Here is an 8,809-nt window from a genome sequence, read left to right on the forward strand (position 1 = left end):
ACCTTTAGAGCTGGTTGAGGAGCATTTGGCTTGTAGTGTTCAGGGATAAATGTTTTGAAAAATCTCTTCCACAGCAGGTAAGGATATATGTAACCTAAAATGGGAAGGTGCTCATATGACATTTCTTCCTAAATCCAATTCAAATTAGACAATATACATGTCAATGAGTTTGTATTGCATTGTGAAAAACTACAGTCAATATTTACCTTTCAGGATTTTTTTTATTTTTATTTCCATCTACCTAGTAGGCTATCTATTTAATGAGACACCAATGACGTCATCTGCCTTGTTTTAGGTTACTGTGAGTGGAGCCACAAAGCGTAACTTAGCCGAGGCTCTATAAATCTGCTTTGGGGCTCATTGAGAGTTGATGTGATTGATGGTCGGTGTGTGAATACTAAAAAGTGAAAATGGTGGCATGCTGAGAGAGCGCTACACAGAATAGGGTGAATGGAGTGTGTGTGTTGTGTGCATGCTTATGTGTGTATCCTAAAGCTTGCTGGTGTTCTGTGTCTTCCAAACAAGAGTTAAGCTCTGACTATCTGCCCTCACTGCCAATGAGTCAAAGCACAGGCTCAGAGAAAGCATTAGCCACGCCTCCAAAGCCACAAATGATTGCACACAGCTGTTTGCAAATACACCTTCACGTTGTGGTATAGAGCAATGAAAGCTCTTTGTTAAGTCCGTTGATCCCTGCTGGCCCCTAAATCTGGTCTGTGGGGGGTCTTGTGCGCCACAAATATACGTTTCGCCCACAAAATGTGAATACCAACTGGATCGAACATTAGCTGCGACATTTAGCAATGACATTCACAAAATATGACTATAAAATTGACTGAACTGTAGTATGTGTTATCTTAGGAGTTTCCACTCTTTCCGCTCCACTGCTTTAGTCAGATGAATGGCATTAATCCAAAGTGCTTTGTCTTGTTTTTGGATTTTCTCTGCTGACACAGTAAAAAAACAGTAATTGTTTTATTGGAACAGAAAATAATTTTTCCCATTAAAACAGACACGAAGCCTGACACACATTTTGGATGAGCATGAGTTTGTTTATGACCCTTGAGATTAGCTTTGGAGAATAAAACAGCTTTTTATACTTTCTCATGATCAGCATAAAGAGCAGTGTTATAATTCTCGGGAACAATAACTTCTTTCTTTTCACTTACAAATACAGCATTTGTTTATTGATTCTCTTCAAATTTGCTGAATGAATGCTAAAGCACATTTGTGTTTTACTCCAAAGCTGCGTTCAAGTCCTGTCAGAATGATCGTCTTTGTGGGTTGAGTGCAGCCACCAACATCATAAAGTTATAATTACTAGTGGGGAAACTCTTTAGAACCAGATTTTCTGATTTATAGGTGTCCAAAATAATAAGTTGTTATACAGTTTAGATTATTAGTAGTTAGACTTTGGTCACTTCCTTTGCTCTGTATTTTGTAAGGCTAAAATTCTCTTTTGGAAATTTAAAAACAGATAAATAAAATGAATTGACCAACACATCTATTTTATTTCTAAAATTATATTATATTATATTATATTATATTATATTATATTATATTATATTATATTATATTATATTATATTATATTATATTATATTATATTATATTATATTATATTGTTAGTATATGGCCATATAGGAAAAACAGAGGTACTAGAAAAGTAACATTAAAATATAATCAAAATACATCAACATCTCAATTTAGGGAGACTTGTCTAAAACCATTATACGCACTGGACATTGTGGATCCAACCAGGTCACACCCAGAGAACAAATATACAGTCCATTAACACAGGCTTCCTCAGAAATCCTCCCCTGACTGCGGATCAACTGACTATATTCAGCCTAAAACATCACAGAGTTCAGACAGGAGTCATTGCTGCACAGAGAGGCTGATGAGCAATGAGAGGAGGAGAGCTGAAGCGTAAAAAGAACAGATCAAATATACTTTTACTGTGTAATGTCATTTATAGGACATTACACAGAGTTAACATGTGAGTTGCATCACTGAATGCGTCCAAAGCATTTAACTGTAACCAGAAAGCTGTCCTCCAAACTTCCCCTTTCCCAAGTATGCCATTTGACCATAAGCTATGTTTCACAGCTGAAATCTCAAAGGAGAGATGGGATGGAGAGATCAGATAGGACATTTGAGTTGAAGCACAACGGTTTCTCTCCCACTCACTTCCCTCTTTGACCTCTCCACCCTCTCTGCATTAATCATCAACACACATCCAGAGCACAACGGGCCCAGTTCAGTCTCAAAACACCCTGATCAGCACAACTTTTAAATGCATTTCAGTTAGTGTTGAGGTGATTTATAGATATTCATACTTTATGTTTTGTCAAATAGATGTTGACCAAAAAAAACCTACACTGTAAAAAAAAAAAAGAAAAAAAAAGTGAGATTTACGGTAAAAAAAAATAGTAGCTGTGGTTGCCAAAAGGTTACCGTAAAAACATGGTAGCAAAATTTTATGTTTTACAGATTTATTGTAAATTTACAGTAAAAACGTATTTCAGTAACTGATATAATGTTAATATACCAAAGTATTGAAGTACTAATATTTGTTTTGTAACTTTGTAATACACTGACAACCACCAAAAACAGGTAGTGCTGAGAAAGTCACATGATGAATCAAAGCTCACCACAAGCCACAATGCAATCTGATATTTATATATTTAATATAACTAATTCATTTCTGACTAACAAGTAACACATGATACATGGTTTATGGATGTATACAAAAAAACGGGTAATGGAAGGGTTTATCATCACAATTTGTCATATTGCTTAAAGCTTACAACCTCAATTGGCATTTGACGTTGTTTTACTTTTTTGTAACATAGCCTTCAATTTTAGCTTTTTTAAAACTCTAAATCCTAGCCTAAGCCTCTCATGATTCTCCAAATGCTATTTGCTTTCTGGGTCTAATTCTATTTGCCACATCTATAATTGTATTCATTGGTGTTGCCTTGCCCAGTTCCGGTATTTATTTAACATGTCTGTGCGGGAGAGGAACAGCAGCCGTTATCTCCAGTGATAATAGCACTGTGACATAAGAGGAACCGTTGGTGTGGGCCCATGTCGTGTTTTGGAGAAAAGAAAGCAGAGGGGAAAAAGAACAGATCGGAGTTAACAACATGGAAAAGCAGTGCAGAACCGGCTGTGACCAGATTTGTTCTCAGAGTGATAAATGCAATAAACAAGGAAAGCATTATATAGGCTACATACACTCACAACATTATGCTAACATGCTTTAGTTTAGATGCTAATTTAATGCAGAGATATTTATGCATAGATTTACATAACTTAAAAAATACTGTGTACACACACAAACAAACGCACACAAACACATGTGTATTGGCAGATAAATTCATATTTTTAGGTTTTTTAATTTTTTTTAATTCATGTCAGAATTTCATTTTGATGTATAATTTTATTTTGATTTAAAAAAAAGATTTAAACAATTTACATTTATAACATTTATACATTTATAAAAAAAATTCTGCAATTGTGCCTTTAAGCCGCCTGTGCAGCATTAAATCTATGATGGTATGGGTCACATTCAATGATCAATGTGTTAACTTGGTATCTATTCACTGCCATTACTTTGCCATTTGATGAGGAAAAAAAGTCACATGACTGAAACAAATGAATATGCCACTTCACACGCAACTACTGTGCCACCTTTACAGGGTAAAGATGACATTAGACTATGATCTGTTCCGTGACAGATGGGTTTGGATCAAGAGAAAACATATGTAAATTGATATAAAATCGCTAAAAATTCAATTGAAACAATTTGTAGCCATCTTTTCTAGTTCCTCTTGAGGTAGGTACAGCTTGTTGCCTTGGCAGAATAATCAATCAGTGAATTTAGTACAATTTAGAAAATGACCAGCAGTCAACTGTTTTTTTCCAATAAGAATGTCTAAGGTTATGCTGTATGGAATGAGTTATGTAATTGCTGGAAACAGCCAAGAAAATTACGTCAGCATATGGAAACCTCAACTATATTGCCTGCATGGTCAATCCATTTCATTGCATGTGAAAATATATTAATCTATGGCATTTTACCCACTATTCAGTTTGATCAGTAGCTTATGACATTTTCAAATAAATACAGCATGGTATCAAACTGTGTAAGTGTGTTCAAAAACATTTTGAGGGGTCACAGACATGCACATAGACAAGGAAATGATAAAGACATAGCACTGTTGTTTTAGACAATATTTTAGTCCTGATTCACATCCGAAATGTGCAGGAAACTCACTGTTTCTGTAATGATGACAGTAGATTGTCTGCCACGCATGAACTGCCTCCCCTTTTTTGCATCTCATGTGAATGTGCGAGGTCTGTGCAATGGCTTATGACAGGGATCCAAGCACGTTCTCAATGAGATAAATCTGCAATTGCATTTTCCACTTATCTGCCTTATCTCATGGAGCCGTCCCTACCTCCTTCACCCATTTCTGTGTAAAAAGACTGCACAGTTTCAGCTCTTTTAAATGGGTGATTCATTGGGATACTGCATTTTACAGTTATTTTCATCTTATCATCTCCTAAACCACCAGTCCCACCACAGTTTTCTGGTGTAGAATTTAGCCGTTAGCAAGATTTTCTGGGCAATATTAATATAATTTAATATTAATTATTGTATGTAATAAATATATTGCTATTTTTCTTCTATATATATATATATATATATATATATATGAAGTATTTTATGCTCACAAAGGCTGAAATTATTTGGTTCAAAAATACAAAAAAACAATATTGTGTAATATTATTACAATTTAAAATAACTTTTCTATTTTAACATATTTTAAAATGTATTTCTAAAATGTATAATACATTAAAAAAATATATTTCTGTGATGGCAAAGCTACATTTTCAGCATCATTACTCCAGTGTCACATTCTAATATGCTGATTTGGTGCTCAAGAAACATTTTTTATTATTATCAATGAGGAAAACACTTTCGACTGCTTTATATTTTTGTGGAAACCGTGATACATTTCTCCCCCAGGATTCATTGATGAATATAAAGTTCAAAAGAACATAATTTATTTGAAATAGACACCAATTGTAACAATATAATGTCTTTACATCTAATAAATTTGCTTATAATTTAAGCATACTATTTTCTAATCAGTGCACGCATATATACGTGTGATAAGTTGCATCATGGATTCCAATGTGTTTATATAAGCTAGAGTAGGCAATTTTGGAGAGGCTAGCAGTCGCAAGCTTTGAAAGCATAAGATCCCACCCTGGCTTCAAAGCGCTCTCCAAAGCCACGCTTCCTCCAAAACACATGAATGCAAAGAGTCACAAGAGACAGTGTTAAATTTCCTCATATCATGTCTCAAAGCACAAAAAATTACAACAATAAACAACTTAAAGAGCTCTAACTTGTACCACCTGACTGCTGTAGCTTAATTTTGGCATTTATGTATGTTTCATAAATCTGAGTCTGAGGTCGTAAACAATTACGGTAATTACGACATGGCGTGGACGCAGCAGAAGCTCATTGTTTTGGTTCAGGAGGAATTGTTTGCGGCACTCAGTCTGTGACTGTGAGGTATGCAAATACATAGGAAGGACATCAGGTGCCGTATATGAACCTTTATCAATCACACTTATTAATAAGTCTAAGAATAAGACTACAATTATGTCATTTTTGACACACTTAGGCTTTATACATATGCCCCCAGGTCCGAATGCAATGATTGGACAAATATTATTTGGTCCTGAGACTTCCACAGAAGATATATGTAATATATATATATTGACCACTTCTATAATTGATTCCTATCAGGATGTGAAGAGAATTTCAACCAGCATAACAAAAGTGGTTATGAAAAATATTGCCTACCCAAGCTTTTAAGTGTGGAAAAGTCTGCATAATAACCTACTCTTTATTAAATGTATAAGTTGCATGGGGAAAGGATGTAAAAGATATTTGATATTTTATCCAAATTATTCACAATCACTCCCACATGACCGAATGGCCAGTGAGACTGTGGACAGCATGAGATGTTGTTAGAGGGAGGTTGGATTGTTTGCATTGAATAAGTTGCAGTGTTGTAGACAATCTAATCCTCTATCCTGTAGTCTCAAAGTCAATATTTCCATCTCCTCTCATCCACACTCGGCTAGTCTCCCCAGAGCTCAACTCGTTATATTCTAATTATCAGCGATGGCGTTTCGCCCCTTCGGCATGAAAGACACAATTAATAAAAGATCACTATTTTTCCAAGATCCACGTCATTGGAGGTGGAAGATTAGTCGACATTGGAGTACAGACTGTTTAATTCAAGTGTGAACGTGGCCATGTGTGAATAATCTGATATTAATTCTGAGAGAATGTGATCTTTTCTTCTCTTTCATTTGGAAGGATTTGTACAGTTCAAGTTTATGGTAGTTTGTTATTGTTTAATTTTGAGCAAACAATAAAAAATACTGTTGAAATTTCCACAGATGTCTTCTGCTGAGGACACCGTAAGGGCTGCAGCTGTAATAGATACAACAGCTGGGCTAAATTGTTGGGGGGGAAAAACAGTTAGAGTCACATTAACGTTTATTGTGTGCTTCTGGAATTTATCTGCCTTTATTCTTTTCGGTGTGTATTTATGACATCATATCCTTGAGAGAGATGGTCCCATACCCTCTGTGTTTTTGAGTGCACATGAACCCTTCTGACAGAATCTCTGTCCCCATGGAGACTCGAAAGGGTCATGCAGTGGAACAATTGACTAGTGCATCTGCATCATGACAGCTGGGCTAACCCCATTAGTATTCAATTCAAGGCCTGGTCAATACAACCACTTTCCTAGGGAGACACGCATTCAACTCAAGCATGTTGTCACGGATCAAGTCCATCTATCATGGTGTCCTTGGTCCCGACCATCCCTAGACCATCAAACATTTACCAGTCTGGTTCAAAGGCTGTGTGGTGCAAATATTGTGAGAATGAGAGATAAAGATGATAAAGTTGTTTTGAGTCTGCGACCACAAGTTACAATTTTGTTTTCTATTTTCCATTTTTCTAACTTGATTTTTTTTTTAATCACAACAAATTATAGGCCTATTATCTGCATTGCAATTGGAGTTAAAAATGTATATATTTTAAACATTTCTTACTATTTGTTATGTCCACCTTTTGCTTTATCAGCAACAGTTCAAACAGTTGACTCACAAATTTGCTCATTTAATTTATTCATTAACCATTGAGTCGTATCCGACTCTTGGTGATCCGTGGTGATTTGGTCTGTTCATTATATAAAGTGATCCAGTCTCTTAAGAAAATTTGGACTAAACTGTTGATTCATTCGTTTTAAGATCTCATTAAGGACTTTTTGAAGTGACAAAGTGGTAGTTGCGTGGACTGTCAATGGAAGGACATAAATCTCTCAGATTTCATTTTAAATATCTTCATTTGTGTTTCGAAAATGAACGAAAGTCTTACGGACATGAGGGTGAGTAATTGATTACACTTTTTTTCATTTTTTTGGGGATCTAACCCTTTAAGTTATACGTCTGAACTGACGTGCCCTGTGTGCAAGGTGAATGTTTAACCTGTTCTGACCCAGTGCTCAGTTATGAAGCAGTGCAGCGATTATAGAATCACAGTGACCCAAGACAGACATGCCAAGTGATCCCAGCTTTGTGCCAGGTTAATAACACTAGAGTGATCAAAACAAGGCCAAGTCCCGCCCCCTCCATCCCTCTCTTTTCAGCCCCTCTCCTTCTCTTTCTCTTTCTTGTTCGTCTGTCCACTGCCTCCCAGGCTGTCTGTCTCCAATAGTGATGTGCTGGGAACAATGGTGAACTCTTTGTACCATGAAGTGCTCTGGAGGCAGGGCTGCATGAAAGAGTGCTTTCAATAAAAAAGCCTTTTAAAAAGGAAGGGAGATATTTTTTCAGCTAAAATATTGCAGTTTGATTGCATACATGTTCAAGTAACAAGTTTGTCATGTGTCATTATGGAGATAACTTAGATAGTAGGTGGCTAACAACATCAGCTCCTTTTCAGCTGAGCTCAGCTGTGACCTTTAGTATGAATGTCCAATGACCAAGCTCCCTCATACATATTATATCAGATTATTAAGTGAGTTTGGCTGCTAGATGCTGACAATAGAGAGCTGGCCACAAATCACTTTTAAATGCAGGCCGGTCAAGGTTTTCAGACCTGGATGGCAAGTATTGTCACCCAGGCAGTCTTTGAATGAGTTATACGTATTTATCTGACTTCTGAGGCCCAAACATTCGGTTAACTGCCAACTTCTTTGAAACTTTTTTCAGGTGAGATGCCTCTATGCACCTAACATATAGAAAAGTAGCAAAATATCACAAGTTTGTCTGCCATTAGAACAACCGACCGCTCTCTCATAATGTATGCTGAACTTGTAGTTGGTGATAGGTGAATTCTTTGTTATAAGTGAGTCATTGAATAATCCCGACAAGCAATTCGTCAAAACATTGTTTGTTCAGTTTGTTAAAGAATCATTCAATGAATGGCGTGTATATATTCATTAGGTCCATCCAATGACATGCTCCTTTACAGCACGGACTCAAATGCTATTTGCTTGTGCTAGTCGGAAAAGTCACGCACTTCTAAAGGCAGAAGCTGTGAAAGTAGTGCAATATGTATGTGTCATTCACTGTATACAGATTAAAGTCAATGATCAAAACAACAAATCATACACAAAAATGAAAAACTACTACCCAAACTTGCAAAGAAAAAAGCCTAACAACTTCGGCCTACATATCCAACACAGGGCTCATGTAAGCTTAGT

Source organism: Scardinius erythrophthalmus, assembly GCF_964197995.2.
Source record: "Scardinius erythrophthalmus genome assembly, chromosome: 21".
NCBI lineage: Eukaryota > Metazoa > Chordata > Actinopteri > Cypriniformes > Leuciscidae > Scardinius > Scardinius erythrophthalmus.